We start from the raw sequence: 21,016 nt of genomic DNA on the forward strand, positions 1-21,016 counted from the left end.
ATGATAGTGTAGAATAATCATATCCAAGGACCAGTGGTGGGTTTCAAAACATTTTGGAACCTCTTCTGTAGGTGTGGCCTGCTTTCCGTGTCCACTGGTGGAACCTCTTCTAACCGGTTCGGTAGATTTGACGAACTGGTTCTACCGAATAGGTGCGAACTGGTAGGAACCCACCTCTGGTCTAGTGTCTCTCTCAATACTCTATGACCACCTAAAAAAAAAAGTTCAACAAACCCATTTTGTACTCTCCTCAACCTCAGCTACAAATCATCTACATATTGCAACAATTGTAATCCTCTGGACTAGGTAAACGTCCCCAACACCTGTTCCCATTCACAAATGCAGACTTCTTTTTTTTTTTTTGAGAAATTTTTTTATTGTTTTAGTTAAACAAAAAGACAAAAAAAATCTTTCGTTACATCTTGTTGAAAGCGTATCGGTTGGTTATAAATATATTCCATGCGTTTCTTCCACAATCTTTACATATGCTTCATTCAAATCAGGTTGTAGATTTTAAGTCAAGAAAGAAAAGTTATGTATTTTACTATCCCTGTACCATAATTCTCATTTGGTTATCATTGTTTAAACATGTTTTTATCTAGAATAATTTATATTAAAAGACACAACCACCTACTGGCATTCGTTTGCAATTTCAATAGATGCAGACTTCTTGAAAAGCCCTGTGGTAAAGCGGTTACCACATGTATTCAAATAGAACCACTCAAAAGTAAAAATGAAAAAAAAAAAACCTTTCAAACCTACCACACTAAAATCTTTGAAATCCATGCCTCTGCTTGTTTGCAAATCGGCATCCAGCATTGCATTGCATTCAAAAGAGTCAGCATTCGAAAATGCCCTGCGATAAAGGCATAAATGAGGGTGTTAAACAAACTGCCCCCAAAAGGTAACAAACAAAAAACGAGATATCTCAGGTCTCCACTCTGAAATTCATTTAACTTTAACTTTCAAGACACCTTCTCCATGCTATAAGTGCATCTAAACCCCTTAAAAAGCTCCAGCAATTATGAAATTGAGATCACAATTCACAGCACTTCCCACGTAGCTGTCATTCTGTAGAAGCAAGCTACCCTTGGCCATTCCTCTCTCTCTCTCAAACCAAGAGAGGAAAAAATGTGTAAAAGGGAAATCAAGCCGAATTCCCCCACTCCCCCTCGGTCACCCCCCCTCCTGCTGCTGCAACGCATCAGAAGAAGAAAACAAGAGAGGGAAGGGAAAAAAAACTTTAACAAAGACGTTTTCAAAACACTTTTGAACTCACTGACATCTCCCACTGTCACAGGATCATTCTCAGTTCCTTTGTCTTTCCAACACTAACTATTGTTGTTACAACAACCCTTCCAATCTACTATTTCCTAATATATATTAGTTGTAAACAGACTTAACCACAGACATTTACATGTCTTGAAATCACTTCACCTCACTTCTCTTATGCTTCCTGTAAACTAACAAACAAACTGCTCCCATCAAGCCAGCAACACCAGCATCATCCCACCATCCTTATTCTACAAACAATGGAAAACTTTCAGGCATGGTTTTCAATCAAAAATGACGATATCGTTGTCCCGCAATTCCAAGCTTAAAACAAGAAATGTACTGAGTCTGTCATCTGCCAGCAGATCACTCATATCATCACTCCAAGCAAAAATATGCATCCTGAACACAATTAACAGCAATCACATTGTAGGGTTATTACAGTGCATCATCTGGATGGTTTTTGTAAATGTGGTTACATGTATTGCAAACTTCAGCAATTCTTTGGTTGCAGTGTTCCCAGGCATGTGCAAGGACACAGGGTGAAACAATGTATAACCCGTAACATTTGCTGCTTGAATGTATAACACTTGATTCTTTCATTGTGTGTGAAAACATGTATATTCTCACGAACACCAATGAGGTAATTACTAAACAATTACTGTACCTTGGAGATTTGTTAACCGATAATGAAATAACACATAAAGTAGGTGTGAACTAAGAAACTGAAAAGCTATATAACTCCTGTCTGATGCTCAATAAGGTTGCTGTTGATTCTGGATGCTTAATAAACTGCTGTTGATTCTAAGCAATTATCAATAAGGTGCTGTTGATTCTAAGCAATTATCAATAAAGTGCTGATGATTCTGCTATCCGTGGAAGGTTTCCTTTCATTCATCTTCAGCCTCCGCGGACAAATACTACAACACATCACATGTGAACAACAAATGAACAAGTTATTCATTTTTAGATACTTTTGACATCACTCCAATTATTGCCTAATAGCTTTAATGAACACTTAAAAATTCTATTCCCTTCAAGCACTGGATCACTCATCTCACCCCGGAGATGTCCTCTGCAAACACCCTATTCTTGGCATTTATCTATTTTGGCTCTAGAACCTAAATTCCAGCCAAGTCCCAGCACATCACTCAGTAATATTATCACAATACTACTCAGTACTCCTTCCCTCTATCAAAGGGGAATAAAAGGGACATAGAAGGAATGTCCTTTTCACATTTCTCAGGATCCTTAACAAAGCAGGCCCCATATCATACCTGAGAGCCTAAATCACAAACCTTCTTGAATCATTTCTCCACATAACCTCTAGTCTGCTTAGCTGACATTCTCAGCTAAACCAGAGCAAAGCTCCAAACACACACATCACCATCAAACACTCAAGAAAGGAATGTAGGAAGTTAGCCACCCAGATACCACCCATATGTATCCCTTTGCATACATACATTACCTGGGCCAGATGTACTGCACTCGTGCTTCTCCATTGCCGAAGTCTCCTTACAATATAGAATAGGAGCTAACTCTCCAGAGAGAAACGTCAACCCCCTTTGGAAGACTTCAAATGGAAGTGTGGCCAGCCTCCAAAGGTACGACAAACCTCCTCCCCAGAAGAGATGTCCTCGTCCCGGACGAGCCCCCAAATTGTGAGAAAAAATATCCCAGATATAATTTCTTCGTACCAAATAAAATGGCAAAGAGGCTATGGCAACATAGAACAGCTATTTTATTACACCTGCAGGTGGATTCCCAAGCAAATGAGAATGAGAACAAGGTACATAGGTGCACCTTAAATACACAAAATGACGTATCATATGCATCATAACTTGGATACAGAAAATGCAATTGCATGCAAAAAATACAAGTGCAAAGTACGTGGAAATTCACCAAATGTGATGGAGCAAGGTTTAACCTCTACCTGTACATATTTATTTATTTAACATATTTATTGCCCCCTATGACTTTCTGCCTTCTTTTCATCTGGTTTTCAAGATGTTTGAACAGCCTCTCCTGTACTTTACATGAAAGCACAAATAGACCAATAAAAAGAATTAAGGTGAAAAATCTGCATCGTAAACCTACAGCACAGCCTGCCATGTTTAGCAAAGACCCTATCATTATGATATCATTTACGGTGGATAATGTGCACCTACGCTGTGCCATTGTCACAGATAATAGATATGCTGGAGCTGGAAGTTCCACACTGCTAACTCAGCAGACAGAGGAAAGGTACTTCTTCTTAATGTCTGTCTATACAGCTTTCTCAGTGCTGATTTTAAGTACCAGAGAGGGATCAAGGGAACAAGGCAGACACCCCAGTTCACAGCCTGACCACCTTTTCTCAAAGACGTATAATCCATCTTGGGCGTGTATTATTTCACCTTCTAAAACATGGAATAGGTATTGTAGCTATCCCAGTGAGTATTGTAACTCACTGTCACTCTGTCAGCATTGACTTCATTTGGTAATCCGGAAAGAAACCACTGGACTCCAATTATAAATGAACAATTGCAAAGCAAAGCTGAGTCTGGTTAATTAGGCGCGAAAGCGGATAATATCAAGTACAATTCAATCCCCTCCCCTTGGCACTCCTGTACATAGTCCAATTATAATGCACCCAACTGTCAGGTGGGAGATAACTTCAAAAAGTCTCATCAGGATGGAATGCTGGACAGTTGGCCTTGGAGGGAAACTCCCTTCTTCCACATGCGCAGTAAGGTGGTCAGATCAGCAACTAGAAACTTCCTCCAGCACATAATGATTTCCCTCCCAGATACCATACCCCCCCCTCCCCGTTTCAATGACAGCCGAAGCAGCAGCAAAGCAGAGGTTGACACACTCTTTATGACCAGGGGTGTCAAACTCAAGGTCCGCAGGCTGAATCCGGCCTGCTGGGCGCTTAGATTTGGCCTGTGGGGCTGCCCTGGAAACAGCGAAGGACCGTCCTGCAGTCTCTGCCAGCGAAACTGGAGCTCTGTTTTCATTAGCAGAGGGTTGCAGGAAGCCATCGCAGCCGAAAATGGAGCTCATGAGGACCACCCGTGGCCCTCCCGAGCTCCATTTTCATTGGCAGAGGGTTGCAGGTGGCCGTCGTCGCTGAAAACTGAGCTTGAGAGCTTGTTTTTTTTTCTGGCAGAGCACTTGGGGCACCACAGGCACCGCTGACATGAGTGACACCACCCTTGCCACGCCCATCCTGGCCCCCTGAGGTCAAACACAATCCTGATGCGGCTCTCAATGAAATCAAGTTCGACAGCCCTGCTCCCCTACACTTACTGATTATTGAAAGTAATCAGATCCATTCAAACGCAGAAAATATTATAGGGTCAAATGGGAAACTCTACAGATTAAACAAGGCTCAAGAGTTAGCCACAGGGAGCATCTTGAATCTGCCCAGGTAGCCCTCAACTTACAACCATTATCGAGTCCACAATTTCATTTGTAAGCCATGGCAATTGTAAAGCGAGACCTGATTATTATTGTTGTTTTATGGTAATCATTAAGTGAACACCACAGTCGTATAGAGCAGGGTTTCTCAACCTTGGCAACTTGAAGATGTCTGGACTTCAACTCCCAGAATTCCCCAGCCAGCAAATGCTGGCTGGGGAATTCTGGGAGTTGGAGTCCAGACATCTTCAAGTAGCCAAGGTTGAGAAACACTGGTATAGAGAACCCATTGTGAATTATGGAGCAGTTCCCCCCCCCCCCCGAAAGCAGAAGTAAATGATTGTTGTAATTGTCTCAGCCAGTTTTCTCTCTTGTGTCACCTCGTGAGATGCTGTCTGTGCTGAAAAGAGCACTTCATTTTGTGGCAAGCTAGCTTAGCAGTAAGTTGGTTATTTATAGAATGCCCTCCCTTCAACAAAGCCAATGCTTAACACTCACTCTCTTTAACTCACTTTAGGTTTTTATACCTCTCTTTAACAGCAGAGCTGAAATAGCACTATAGCTATGGTATGTATGTATGTATGTATGTATGTATGTATGTATGTATGTATGTATGTATGTATACTGCATATGCATGTATTTCATTTCATCTATTGTCATATCATCTTATCCTAGGGTAACTGGGGGGCTTACATTTTGTAAATGAATGCATACATATACATTAAAACATAAATATATTAAAACCAAACTATACAATTTAAGGATATGTGGGGAGGGAGATGGAGTGGGAGGAGGTGGGATCTGTTGTTCCTTGATCATCCACTTTCACTGTACTGTTCCCCCTTTGCGGCCACAAGGAAACTGGTAGAACCAGATCTTTAGGCCCTTACAAAAATGTTGTGGCCCAGCAGGAGCCGTTGGAGCTGCCACCAGACTCTGACAGCGAGGGGCCCTATGAGTCGGCTTTGGAGGATGTGGAGGACCCTGGACAGGGTTCTGACTCTGAGCAGGACGCAGAGAGGCTGGTTGACCACTGGGAGGTGCCTGAGCCTTGGACCAGTGTGGAGGAGACAAGAGAGTTGATCCTAGATGCCCAGTACTGGAGAGCTAATAGGCGTAAGGAACAATTATGCAATTACAGGAGGTAATTGCACTCAGCTGGTGGTCATTAGGCTCCTCTCCAGACTATAAAAAGGACTGCTTGTGCACACACCCCTCTTGCAGAAGTAAACACAGGAACCAATGTTGGAGAACATTATGGTGAGCTTGGCAGGCTGGATTGCTGCCACGGCTTATCTGTGTTGGATTGCTGCCCAAGCTTGTCTGTGCCAGTTTGCTGCCAAGGACCTGTCTGTCTCTTAATTAAATGCCATAACTTATCTTTGGCTCAGAGTGTGTGTTGGTGTGGGACGAGGGGGGTCAGAACACAAAAGTATAGTAGGGTTGGGCCCAACCTCACATCGGGGTGGGGGTGCACAAGATGTTCCAGAGGGCAGGCAACATCAGAGAAAGCCATCCTCCTGAACCCTGCCAACCTGAATAATCACTGTGACGGGAAACGCAGCATGCCTCCTGTGCCATAAGAGTGGCACAGGCCAGTGAGGTTAGTATAGAGAAGGTTGCTGGCTTAAAATCAGAGGTTTTTTTTAGTTACAATTTCATTTTATTGAGTAGATAGTATTTGATATTTCAGCAGTGATACCGTGATGGAATTTCTTTCAAGTTGTTTGTAGAACTTGGACAGAGGTGGGTTCCTACCAGTTCGCACCTATTCGGCAGAACCGGTTCGTCAAATCTACCAAACCGGTTAGAAGAGGTTCCACCAGTGGACCCGGAAAGCAGGCCACACCTACAGAAGAGGTTCCAAACTTTTTTGAAACCCCCCACTGGTCCTTGGATGTGATTATTCTACACTATCATGCTCATATTTATAAAACTCAGTGCCTCTGTGAAAGGTAAGGATGACTACTGCGTTTGTGGTGCAATCAGAACATTGCATGCGTTGAAGTTGTTTTAACGCAAACCAAAGATGCCTTTAAAAAAAACAAATTTACATCATATTGTTATGCATGCCACTGCTGTGTGTGAGGTAATTTAAGGTGATTCTGACAAGTGTCGTCGGCATCTTCATATCCGGTCACATGGGCAGCAAGCCACTCCCACAAAGGAGGCCACACCCACAGAGTAGGTTCGAACAATTTTTGAAACCCACCACTGTGCTTGGAGGTATCTGTGTTTGCTGCTTCATTCTTGCATATAGAGGCTTGATTTGTGTATGGGTGAGCATGTATACAGCAGGGGAATTGTCTAATAGGAGGATGTAGAAACTTGCGGTATGGATTGAGTACATTTTAAGCTTGCTATAATGTTTTAGTCCAGATCGGATTTTTCAAAATCTGACATTGAGTCAGTTGGTATGAACATAGGACAGGAATAGTTTAAATGGTAAATGTTGATTATGCCCTTCATATCAAAACAAAACCAGCTATATTTACTTGTTCACATGATATCCGAGTTTAAAAGAACATGGGTCACAATTCCATAAAACTAACGTATGAATAGGATGTCCGTTGTTCATATACATTTCTTGCAAACCAACACATACATTATATTGGCTGTGTAGTTCCAAAGCCTCTGCACCAATTTCTCTACTGTTTGGCATGTTTCCAGTTAATAAGAGTTGAACTTTCTTCGAAGTATAATCTCCTTTTGATAAAAATGAATCTTTTGGAGGTGTCTGTTTTCTTTAGATAATGAGGTTGTATTTTTTTCTAATTAATGTTCAAGGATTCTGAAAAAAAAATAGACTCGCTTGGCCTCCAGGCTGACATAAATCAGGCTGGGCTTTACAAAACTGACAGTGTGGCAAAGAAGCAGATTGTGTTTGCCTAGTCTTGTCATACATTCACAACTCAGTTGTAATTCGCCTCCTCTCCCCACAAGTGGAATGGAAACTCTCTACAATACAACAGAGAGGAATGTAAATGCTGTAAGATGCTTTGAGTGCTTATAGAAGGAGAAATTAATGTAGCCACGAAATAATTGATGTTAAGTTCGTATTTGCTTCGTATGGTTCCCATGAAGCGGATTAAGTTGCACAAACAACCCACCCAAAGAAACTTTACATTAATCTAGTTCCACTGGGGGAAGAAATAAAGTTGGGCACTGGATATTTCTTTGTGCATTGAATGGAAAATATTTCATCTTCCATCTTTGGGATGTACATGTCTTATTTCGTTCTGGGCGTAAAAAGCAGAACACATCCATTTCAAAAGTTAGAATAGTTCTGCGAAAAGGCGATATAAACATTATAAACACAATAATCAAATTCCCACTGAGATTTAGATTCTGTTCTTCTCTCTGTGCGCTGCTGAGGCGATGAACAGTGGCTGGAAGCACCGAGCCTTTGTTGGTGAAAAGGGGAGAGAATTCAAATCCATATAAAAGACTTTTGAAAGTCTGCCTTCACTCCAAAAGCTTTTCAAGCAGCAGATTACTAATTCAGTGATAAGGAAATAAAGGAAAGACATTTCTGTTAAGATGGTTGGTGCACCAGAAAGCTACAAAAAAGTGTATTTAGTCTATTTGAAGGAGAGCGTCTGCAACAGAACTTTCATAAGCTGGTTTCTAAAAAGAAATCAGACATTTTCAACTTCTCTTTTGATGACATTAATTAAACTTACTGGAAGAAAAGAAAAAAAACATCCTTTCCTGAAAATGAGCTTAAAAGCAAGGCAATTTTTATATAAATTGCTTTAATTGGGGGAAGGGAACAACAAGCCCCCCCCATAGGTTAAGACCTTACAAAAGAAAACATTCACCAAAAGGAGATGCTATTTAAACCTTAATTCCAAAATCTCTATAAAAGGGAGAAATTCTTACAAAGGACAAGGGCCTTTTATTAAATAAGTAAATACATAAATAACAAGCTCAAAAATAGAAAAAGTAGCGTGAAGAGTTATGGGGAAGGAAGTACAAGAATATGCCAAAACATCCTATTGAGAATGTGACAGAAACTCAGTTGCACCAAAATAATCGGGTATATTAAATAGCAAACAGCCCAAGATCAGCTTGCAAGCATCTATGTTGTCTTCCCAGTACATACACAGAGAAAGAGAAAGATGGAAAAGAGAGAGGGAGAGTAGGGGGGGAGGGGGAGAGAATATCATTATGGGTTAGCATCAGTCTTTTATTCTAATAACTGGAGAAGTTCATTAATTGTTACTATTGTTATGCTGTTTTGCACAAAGACTAATCAACCAGTAGGGTTGAACCAGTGGTGGGATTCAGCCAGTTCGCACCTATTTGGGAGAACTTTCTAAGCAGTTCGGAGAACCGGTTTTTGGAAGAAATCTTTTGTTTTTTCCCACTTTACAGAGCTAATCCTGTAAGGAAGGCAGGAAGGAAACATTCTGGTATTGTTTCTAGCCTAATCTTTATTGCCCGCTTACAGAAACTGCCTCTCTGGTTAACCCTCATTACCATTGTAACAACTAAGGCGAAGTGGCTATCGACCTGAGTGACATTGATTTGGCCACACCCCAGTGACGTGCGGTGAGGTTTATGGCTAGTGAGGCAGCATTTTTTTTTTAGATTTGTGGACTTCAGCTCCCAGAATTCCACAGCCACGCATGCTCAGTTCCGATTTAAAGCGACAGCATTTGTTTTTCTCCTTTGCTAAATAAGTTTCCTTCTTTCTTTTTCTTTTTCTTCTCCTTTCCCCTCCTTCTTCCCTCTCCCTCCCTCCCCCTCTCTCAAACACACACACACACAAACAAAGTTGCACCAGGAGGATGAAGTTTGAATTCCTCCCCCTCCCTCCGACCCACACATACCTTTTCCAGCTGTTTCAGAGAGGATTTCAACTCTGCTCTTGCCTATCATCATGAACAGAAAAAAAATGTAAAAGGAAAAAGGCAAGAGCTGAGGTCAGGCTGGGCTAGTTGCTGCCAGAGTCACCGTGGATGACTCTGCTTAACTGTTTAAAGAAGCCTCTAAGAAAGCGCCCTCTACAGGAAGAGGCAGGAGAATGACGTGCCTCACCTACATCAGGAATTTTCCGGCTTTTAACCCTTGCTTAACTCTGCTCGAGTGATCATAAAACGCCTAAAGTCAGACTTGATGAGGCACGTCGTTCTCCTGCCTCCTCCTATAGAGGGTGCTTTTTTAGAGGCTTTTTTAAACAGTTAAGCAGAGTCATCCATGGTGACTCTGGGAGCAACTAGCTCAGCCTGACCTCAGCTCTTGCCTTTTTCCTTTTACATTTTTTTCTCTGTTCATGATGACAATGGTGAGGCTCTGCCTCCCTTGCTTCCCCTGCCTGCACTTCCCTGCTATGATGGAAGATGATGCCTAAAGAGGTGACTATGTACTGTAGCAGGACACAGTGTTTTTTCTTTGCTGTGAAAGTTTTGTTGGCAGTTGATTGTTTTCAAAATTAAATAGATAAATCTTCTGCTCTCAATAGTTTTTTCCCCCCTCATGTGGAAACTAACTTGGGTCTGAGTGCCTTTCCTAAATGAGTTTTATTTCCCCCATTCTTGCTTGTTCTTCCTGGTTGCTGCATCTGGCCTTTTCTCTCAATTTACTCTTCAGGTAAAGGAGCCAGTTGTGAAAATATTGATTTTACTTTCATCATTGACGGTGTCTCCTCTCCCCTCTTTTTTTCCTGAATTCTTTTAAATTGGCATATCAAAAAGCTAGCTAGAACTCTGGTTCAGCTAAATAAGACTGGCTGATTTACTACCTTATTCTCACTAAAACTGTAATATAATAAATATTATTATTCCAGACAGTCACCATTTTTAAGACACAGAGCTTCAAAAGAATGCGTGGGACCCTCTAACATGCAAAGAAAGCTTTATTGTCTATACCAGGGTTCTCAAACTGGATTTCCTCAAAGACTGGATCAGCATTGTAGTTCTTCTGAGGAGCCGAGGTGGCGCAGTGGTTAGAGGGCAGTACTGCAACCACTTCAGCTGACTGCTAAGTTGTAGTTCGGCGGTTCAAATCTCACTGGCTCAGGGTTGACTCAGCCTTCCATCCTTCCGAGGTGGGTGAAATGAGGACCCAGACTGTGGGGGCAATATCCTGTAAACCGCTTAGAGAGGGCTGAAAGCCCTATGAAGCGGTATATAAGTCTAACTGCTATTGCTATTCATGGGCCAGCCAGGGGTGGGTGGGAGATGGGCCTCCTGAAGCACTCTGCTGGCCAAATAGGAGTGTGGGGCCCCCACATGTGATGCCCCATGCCCTGTTTTGGCTGCCAGAGACACCGCAGGCCAGTCCTTTGCTATTTCCAGGCCAGCCTGCGGGCCAGATTGAAGCACCCTGTGGGCTAAATACATAGACTTTCAACTCTCATCACCTCTTTCACGAGAACCAGAGAGTGTGAAAGGCCAGGCGATGCAATCTTGCCAAGTTATTAGAAATGCAACTTTGGAAGCTTCGATGCTTGGCATCTTATTTGGTATAGGAAGAATTAGGACCAGTGATAGGAAGCAAGGAATTCCATCTTTCTTCTCTTTCTCTGTGCATGCTCTTTTCCTGGACTATTTCATACAGCCTGCTTTCTTTAAGAAAAAGGTTTTTGTCCCAACCATGAGATAAGGACATGGAGTTCCAAGAAGAACTAAATAGGTTGTCTCTCCACAGTAGGGACAGAATCAAGCAGGGTGTGTGAGAATCGGCAAGATATCTAAATGACCTGATCTCCCCAAAACAAAGAATAGCTTTCTTCAGAGCCAGATTTAACATTCTCCCTTCAGCACTCCTCCAGGGCAGGTATAAGAGAACACCTATAGCAGAACGGGTTTGTATATGTGGTAAAGGAGAAGTGGAAGATAATTCACATGCTCTATTACACTGCGAGCTATACAGAGCTTGTAGGTCTGCACATATTCTCCCCTTATTAGAGAGATTGCCAGGGAAGGCAGACCATTTTTACCTAGGCTTCCTCCTCCAGGACACTAACCCGGTTACCACGTATGCACTGGCAAAGTTCTGTGCTGTTGCAATGTCCATAAGAAAAAGAAAACTGGCTACAGAAGTATAGTACCATCTTGTACCAATTATCTGGACATCCCTCTAACAATCTTTGGGCCATTATGTTATTATCCACTTTTAATGTCAATACTTTTTAATTATATTTTAATGTTAGTATTTTTTAATATAGTGTAAAAACTAATGTATATTGCTGGTCTTTGACCGTAATAAAGATTTCACTTACTTACTTTACCAACCATGAGATAGAAAGTTGAGAGTTTCTGTTTCTGGAGAGAGCTAGAATGAGCGAGTTGCATTCTTTCTTCACCCAAATCTTTTGATCTTCTCTTGAAAACGTCAACAAAGATTGTTTCAACGTCTTCCCTATAAAGCAGCTATTTGCAGAATTATGTATATATTTTAAACAGCGGTGAAGGAAAATGGGGGAAGTATTCAGGTGGGGTTCTTAGGCAAATGAGTAACAGAAAGATTTTGGATTTGGACTGTGTCTCTTTAAAATGAAAATGTATATAAGAAGCCAAGGAACTATCAGCATCTTACAAGCTCAGTGACCTGCAAAACCAGAAGAAGAGCAAAAGGCTTGGGAAAGCATTGACAGGAAAAAACAATGCTGATCAGAAGCTGTTCAACTTTGTTTCATTTAAAGTAGAAAAATGCAAAGGAGACAGGAGAAATTATGAATAAATTATATGAGTGGACCATTTCTAAATTGCTTCTTATTATGGGCCTCTCTAATAAGAGGCTGGAAGAAGATAGCCTATCTAGGCATGCTAATGAGATGCTAGAGATATCACACCAGCTGGATGCTCAGCGACTCTACCAGAAGCTGTTTTAATTGCTTTAATGCTAAAGAGCCTCCCAGAACATTCTGAAGCTCTTATGAATGCTCCATAAATAATAAAAGATACAACCTTGCCTCCTACAACTGATAGAAGAAAATCAAACCAGATTCCACAGAGGATGTTCCACCAAAGAACCACATATGTAGGAATATAGGGAGCATAGTGATAAAGTTAATGCAAATTTTTTTTTTACTTTGTTGACATGAATAGGCTTGGGTGATAACCCTGAAAGGCATTATGAAGCAATCCAAAGCAACTTTAGTGTCATTAATTAATTTTAAGAAGGGCATTTTTTTAAAAAACTGAACTAAACACGGATTGCAAAATTGCAATTTACCGTATCTAGAAAATGGGTAAATGAATTTCTTGCCAAAAGCAAAGGGATGACAACACTGAATTGCAAAGAGGGAAAAGAGAAGGAAAAAAAGAACAATTGAACTGATTATTTAAAATAGTTTATATATTCCAATAGCAGAGGTGGGTTCCTACCAGTTCGCACCTATTCGGTAGAACCGGTTCGTCAAATCTACCAAACCGGTTAGAAGAGGTTCCACCAGTGGACCCAGAAAACAGGCCACACCTACAGAAGAGGTTCCAAATTTTTTTTGACACCCAGCACTGGTCCTTGGATATGATTATTCTACACTATCATGCTCCTATTTATAAAGCTCAGTGCCTCTGTGAAAGGTAAGGATGACTACTGCGTTTGTGGTGCAATCAGAACATTGCGTGTGTTGAAGTTGTTTTAACACAAACCAAAGATGCCTTTTAAAAAACAGGTTTACCTCATATTCTTATGCATGCCAGATCTGTTTGTGAGGTAATTTAAGGTGGTTCTGAAAGTGTCGTCGGCATCTTCATATCCGGTCACATGGATAGCAAGCCACTCCCACCAGGTCACATGGCTGGCAAGCCACTCCCACAAAGGAGGCCACACCCACAGAGTAGGTTCAAATATTTTTTGAAACCCACCACTGTCCAATAGTATTTGAGTATTTGAGTATTTATTAATACTTATAGGCTGCCCTTTTCCCTGAGGGGACTCAGGGCGGCTTACATAAAATGTGGGAGGGGGATATACAAACAATAACACATACAATACATAGAGTAAAATAATGAGCAACATTCATTCATCATTCGGGTGGGGGCAATTATCTTTGTCCCCAGGCCTGACGGGCTAGCCAGGTCTTGAGGGCTGTGCGGAAGGCCTGGACGGTGGTGAGGGTACGAATCTCCACGGGGAGATCGTTCCAAAGGGTCGGAGCTACTACTGAGAAGGCTCTCCTCCTTGTAGTTGCCAGTCGGCACTGACTGGCAGATGGAACTCGGAGGAGGCCTAATCTATGTGATCTAATTGGTCGCAGGGAGGTAATTGGCAGGAGGCGGTCTCTCAAGTACGCAGACCCACTACCATGAAGGGTAGTAAATGCTACCCAATAGTAAATGCTAACTTAACAGCACTGGGAGAAGCTATGCAGTACAGTTTAAAGGAGTACACAGTTTTGATAAATTGAGAAGAGTGTCTTATAAAATGAATTCTCAAGGACAGCAGCCTATTTGAAATGGATTATGAGTTTGAAATGGCTAAAACTGCAAAACAATACCCATGTAATAAGTGTTTGAAAACCAGCTCCTAGAGAATTGAATGCAATATCTCAGCTAGGCAAGGGAGATTTAGCAAGGAGACCTAAAGGAAGAGCCTTATAATGTGAAATCCAAAACTATATGTTGTATACAAGTAAAAGGAACCAGATCAACTTTTCTTCAGCATATCGAAAGAGAAATACAGAGATGATTCACAGTAATAACCTTGGAACGCGGAGATTAGAACGTTAGGAAGGAACAAATAACTTTTGACATGTATTGATGATTTCCCCACATTTATCTCCTACATCACATTATTAGTCAGAAAAGTCAATTGCTGGGGAGTGGTGGTGGGGGGGAATAAGGAGTATTTTGCAAAAATGAATCATCCGTTTTGAAAATTATCTGCATTCAGATAATAAAGCAAGGATGTCACAAATGATGTGGGAAGATGCTTTTGGAAGAGGACATTGGACCCTACAAACATTGCTATGTGCTTCTGAGCAGAACAGCGGGGAGAAAAATGTATCTTCTTATGGAGGTGATAAGGTGCATGTTTCTGAAGGCAGAATTATCAAGCAGGTTCTGGGGAGAAAAAGTCATGACTGCCACTTATCTGCTGAATAGTCTACTGTTCTGACACCCCTCGTCCCACACCAAAACACTCCGAGCCAAAGATACTTTATTTATTAATGGACAGACAGGTCCTTGGCAGCAAATCGGCACAGAGAAGCCTTGGCAGCAATCCAGCCTGCCATGCTAACAATACTGTTCTCCAACATTAGTCACTGCGTTGACTTCTGCAAAAGGGGCGTGTGCACAAGCATTCCTTTTATAGTCTGGAGAGGAGCCTAATTACCACCAGCTGAGTGCAATTACCTCCTGTAACTGCGTAACTGCTCCTTACGCCTATTAGCTCTCCAGTGCTGGGCATCTAGGAACAACTCCCTTGGCTCCTCCCCACTACTGACATCCGGATCACACTCCCTTGTCTCCTGCCTTGTCTCCTCCCCACTGGTCAAAGGCTTAGGCGCCTCCTGGTGGCCTCTCTGCGCCCTGCTCGGAGTTGGAACCCTGTCCAGGGTCCTCCACATCCTCCAAAGCTGACTCATAGGGCCCCTCGCTGTCGGAGTCTGGTGACAGCTCCAACGGCTCCTGCTGCACCACAACAGTCTACCAACCAAAACTTTAGAAATGATACTTCTGAATTACGAGAGATGGACAAACTCAGCATGAATAGTGTTTCTTCTAGAATAGGGCTTTCAAACTCCCAGCCTGTGGGTTGGATGTGTCACATGCTCACCATGCCCACGCCCGATTTAGCGAAGGGGGAGACAGTTCCAATACATCACATGATGCCGCCGTGACGACATGAATTGACACGTGATATCCCAATGCCTGGAGGCTGTGTGGATCTGGATGGGGAGGAACAGGCTCAAGCTCAATCCCTCCAAGACTGAGTGGCTGTGGTTTCCATCATCCCGATTTGTGCATCTTGTTCCAGCTTTGATGATAGGGGGAGAAATTTTAACCCCCTCAGAGAGGGCCTGAAATCTGGGAGTCCTCCTGGATACGTGGCTTAGTTTAGAAGAACACCTGATGGCCGTGACCAGGGGGGGCTTTTACCAGGTTCGCCTGATACGTCAGTTGCACCTCTTCCTGGATCGGGATGCTCTGTGCACAGTCACTCGTGCTCTCACCCTTTGTCTCCTAGACTACTGCAACGCTCTCTACATGGGGCTGCCCTTGAAGAGCACCCAGAGGCTTCAGCTGGTCCAGAATGCAGCCGCATGGGTTATCATGGGGGTACGTAGGTGCTCCCATATTATACTCCTTTTATCGGGCCTGCACTGGTTGCTGATTGTTTTCCAGGTGTGATTCAAGGTACTATTTATGACTTTTAAACTGCTCCATGGCTTAGGCCCAGGGTACCTACGAGACCACCTACCGCCACCGGTAGCCTCCCACCATCCAGTGCGATCCCACAGAGTTGGCCTCCTCAGGATGCGGTCGGCGAGACAGTGTCGGCTAGCGACCCCCAGGGGGAGAGCCTTCTCTGTGGAAGCACCTTCCCTCTGGAATCAGCTGCCACCGGAGCTTCGTATAATCCCTGACCTCTGGTCCTTCCGATGCGCCCTAAAAAGTTGGTTTTTCCAGCAAGCCAGCCTGGCCTGAACAAAACAAAATAAATAATTGATTTAATTGTTAATTTTAATCTAATTTTTAAAATGTTATTGTTAATATTAATTGGGTTTGTTTTTGGATACTCTATCTAATTTCCTTTTTAACTTTTGTGATATGTTTTTTTTTAATGTTGTATGCCGCCCTGAGTCCTTTGGGAGAAGGGTGGCATATAAATCCAATAAACAAACAACAAATAAACAAACCCCTGATCTAGAACATTTCAAAGATAAAAGAAACCTAATTGAATTGTAGTACAGAAAAGTACAGAAAAAAATGTACTTAATATGTACTATGCACTATGATACATAGTAAATGCACTATGATATATAGACAGTCCTTAACTTTCCTATAGTGACATTTGAAATTGCAACAGCACTGAAAAAATGGCTTATGACTGTTCTTCGCACTCCAGAGTCAATGATCAAAATCAGGACAGCAACAGCTCATAGAAGATTTCATTGTAAACTTTGACTAAGTTAGGACTGGTAAAATAAGGTGATGGAGAAATGGAGCTTAATGAACAAAACAAAATATTAGTACGAGAATGCTACCTGAAACATTATTTTATCTTGCCAAAGAAACAGTAACATAAATAATCTCCATATTGGAAGATTTTGAAGGAATGCCAAATGTGGCAGACTAATTTTCATCCTGACTTACGTAGATGATTTGATTACATGCTATCAGGAGAAAGAAAAGAAAAAATTATGAGGTCCCTAAACCAAAGGTGAAACAACTAGGAGACATCACCTCTTACTTTGATTTTCAAATAGAAAGAAAGAGGAATATTTGTTATCTTCATAATAAGAAGCAAAAAATAATAATAATGGTCTTTCGGAAATATCAAGGATAAATAGAAACCAAGAAGATAATATCTCCTGTAATTTTCCTACAGCAGGATAAAAATGACGTTCTTCTACCAAACAATAATCGGAACAGGAATGCCGCTGGGGAACTTTACTATGTAGTCATAGTAGCAAAGCCAAATATTGCTGCGGCTGTTTGAATCTTAAAGGAAGAATACCAATCAAAAGTGGCAATAGCTTCATTGGATCTTATCTTATCTGTGCAGCCTCTGCTGGGTACAAACACTCTAACCTTGCCAATGTGCACTTAGGTCTCTGAATCCAATTTCCTTCTAAATCTTGGATCTTGGACTCCAGATTCCATGGCTATCTTTCTATGATTCCTGAACCAACAGGCTGCCTCTGAACCTTGGCAATGTTAAGACCTGTGGGCAACATGTTAGCTGGGGAATTCTGGGGGACTGAACTTCACATATCTTAAAATTGCTAAGGTTGTGAAACACTGCTGTAGACTATGCTTATCTGAGCTTGGATTCTTAGGCAGGTCTGTTCCCCCTCCCCCATTTAACATTTCTCTACGTGTGTGTTTCTGTTTGTTAGCACCCTTAAAAGAAAACTTCTCACTACCAATATGTGTGCATGCTCAGCAAGAAATAGGATACCAAAAATGTTTGGACTGCAGTCAAAAGACCAGGAAGGCATCTAAAAGTGACAGCATACATGGATTTCAGATGTGTACTGAATTGAAGACAGAATCGATAGTAAGTCTAAAAAAGAAACCTCTTTGCCCATGGGACTGAAATGATTACACCATCTAGAAGAAGCTCATTCATTTACAGTAGCGGTATATATTAGCAATATACACTGCTATATTGCTTGAGATATATATATATGTTGCATATAAGTTAGAGTCAGCAGAGTAAAATCCTTTCCTTTCCTTTCCTTTTAATATGCCTTGCTAAATATGAACTGAAAGATTTGAAAGATTAACCAGGCTATCTCAATATTTTCCATGCTGAAATCAGTTAGGGCATGTGGCCATGTGTAAAAAGGTCATTTCAGAAGTGATTCTAACTTATGAAATGTCTTCTCCCACAGAGGATTACATTGCAATTACTCCGGGCTTTTTATTCCCTGGAGGATCCCTGACATACATGCTTTACTGAAGTAACTAGAAGTGAATCCATCTACTGCTTGGATAGGGGCTGTTCTGGAGAACCCTACGTTAACTAAACATTCTGTGCATCACTATAAAAATATAAAAATTAGCACAGAATATTTTTATTCCTCTGCACTCTTGATTTCAATGATGCATTTGAATATAGTTGTTAAGATTTTATTTCTTGCCTTTGCAGCCAAGTTGTTCTTGAACTCAGTGAAATTCAACTAAATAGGGAAGGATTCAGAGAGACCAACTTGCAAGCATAGAACTTTTTAAAGCTAATCTCATAAAAGAGAGAAATCAAAGACTGAAGGATATTTATATTTTCCCTCGCTTCTTCCACTTCGTTTTTTTTGTTTATCATGTTTTCTAATTAGAATATTCATTTGGTGAGTTCCCACAGGAAATTCAGCTTTATCTGACTTTTCTCCCTGTTTGCAAAAATATAATCTAACATCAAACAAAACATAGGAGACAGATAATCCTCATTTCTCAAACCAGGCTGCTCTGATTCGCCTTCTCTTTTTGCCTATTTGAGCGTTTACAACTCCATGTCCTTGATGCAAAATCTACTAGGCTGCATTTTTAGAACTGTAAGAATATAAATCATCTACTTCAACTCTCTTCTCAGTCCAGAAATCCATTAAACCATCTCAACTGATCATCCATCCCCCCATTTGAGGAACTCCAGCAAGATTTTGGGTAGATTACCCCATTGTTTAATAGTTTTTACTAATATTCATCCTGAACCTCCTTGGTTTTAATTCAAAACCCACTGGTTCTTCCTTGCATTGGTCCATCTTATCTTATGAATGGATCTTCAAATCGGTTTTAGCTCATGGGGAGTGTCTGGTCAAATCCCTGCAGTTTTCTGGACAAGATTATGGAAGTGTTCTGGCTGCTTCCTAGGGCTGAGAGTGATTGTCCAAGGTCCCTAGCTTGATTTTTGCCCAAGGGTGGAACTAGTATTCAGAGTCTCTTGGCTTCTAACTTAATGTCTGGATCACTGCACCAAACCAACTGTCCTCCATCGCTTCTCGGCCTTTTGGCTAAGATCAAGTGTAGTCCTCCATCCATCCTCTCTTCGTCATGATAACTATTTAGATATTGGTAGATTGCTCCCATCCCTTCTCTTTTTTGTAAACAAGGCCTATTGAGGGCTTTCAATCATTCTCCGTAGAGCTTGGTTTCCGTAGTTTTCTCTTCTTGGGAACAATCCTCTGAATGTGCTCTATGGTTCTTTTAAAGTTATGGCCCAGAATTGGATGCAGCATTCTAAGTAGAAGAGGAGGACACCATAGCATTTTGAATGAAGCCTAATATTGCATGAGTGGCTTTTTTTAGTGGCTGCCTCCCATTGCTTGTTCGTCTTCATCTAATATTCAGTTGGACTCGGTCCTACACTTATGCCTGTGATTTTTCCTGCCCAGAAACAGTTAATGCATTTTAACTTCATTCTGTTGGATTTATCCCATGGTTTAATCCCTCAAGGCAGTAACCATTGTACATCTTTATCCTCCCTTCTCTAAGAATACAAGGTATCTATTCTGATGAAGAAAGCTTTGATCCAGTTTTCAAGGGGAGAAACTTTACCTCTGCTCTTACTCTGATAGGAGCAGGGGTGGGTTTCAACCAGTTGGCGGCGGTCCCTGCGAACCGGTTGGTCGGCGAACCCGGAAGTAAGTAACTTCCGGGAACGGCGAAGGGCCCACCCGCCCGCCTGCGCTCCTTACCGATCTTTGAAGGCTTCTGCGCTTCCACGCAGGCGCATGGCACATACAGCGCCTGCGTGATTCTCCACGAGCAGCTGGAGCATCGCGCAGGCGCTAAGACGCATGAGTGAACTTTGCGCGTGCATGAGGACGCCGCTGGCCCCGTTCCAACCAAACCGGTTGGAACAGGATTAGCAACCCACCACTGGATAGGAGGCATGTGTTGGAGCCTTTTTAGACAAGATGAGCCAAATCTAATACTATCGTAGCAACAGGAAGGGCCTCCTTAGTGAGGTCTTCCCATGTGCAGGATCACATCACATCACCATGTTCATATCATAATCAGATTTCTGAAGCTAATAACTGAAGACAGAATAATTCCAGATCCTTTTATTACAATTCCTTAGGACAAAAGCTCTTGGACTGGATAATTATTACCCTTGGATTAAACAAGAAGAAAAAACAAGGGGGGAAATGGATTATAGTCCATTTCTCTCAGATTATAGATTCAGCAGGACAAACGTTGGGGAGAAGCTGGGAACAGAATTGCAGTTCTCTGAAGGAGCTAAGGAGGGGCAGCTAGCATAAATTCAGAGACACGAACAGCTTAGAGTAATTATTCATGCTTTAATCGGTCAAAATGTTAGACTTAATTGTAATGGAAAACTCTCTGTTTGACTAAGGATCGTGTTAGAGGAAATATGTCTACATCACTGGTCCTGATTTTCTAACTGGTACTTAAAACTACTCTGAAATGCAGTTGGTTACAATATAAGTAGACAGCAGGCTAACACTCCACCATCTCTTCTACGGGATCCAAAATATTTCAGAGAATTTTTTTTAAAAATAAGGTGGTTTTAAGCATTTTTTAAAAAAAAGAAACAAGAAGCATTGCCCTTGTCTAGAGTGTTCTGGATTTAAAATTCTGTCTTAAAAATCCTGCCATCCTGGAGGTATTCAAGATGGAGGACTTAGCTCTCTCCCACCTTCCCTCCTTCTCTCCTTCCCTCTCTCTCCACCTCCTCAGCCCCATCTCTCAAATTTGCT

The 21,016-nt window shown here is 41.7% G+C and overlaps 1 non-coding gene across 1 annotated transcript; it reads left to right on the plus strand.

Annotated features, from left to right (window-relative positions):
• Positions 1–19,286: 19,286 nt before the first annotated feature.
• On the plus strand, positions 19,287–19,478 carry LOC148045214 (U2 spliceosomal RNA). Its single transcript, XR_015697205.1, has one exon. It is a non-coding gene; the product is annotated as a U2 spliceosomal RNA (small nuclear RNA).
• Positions 19,479–21,016: the final 1,538 nt, after the last annotated feature.

This window comes from Thamnophis sirtalis, unplaced genomic scaffold (genome assembly GCF_051295495.1).
Source record: "Thamnophis sirtalis isolate CommonGarterSnake01/CBP01778 unplaced genomic scaffold, rThaSir2_p1.2 scaffold_6, whole genome shotgun sequence".
NCBI lineage: Eukaryota > Metazoa > Chordata > Lepidosauria > Squamata > Natricidae > Thamnophis > Thamnophis sirtalis.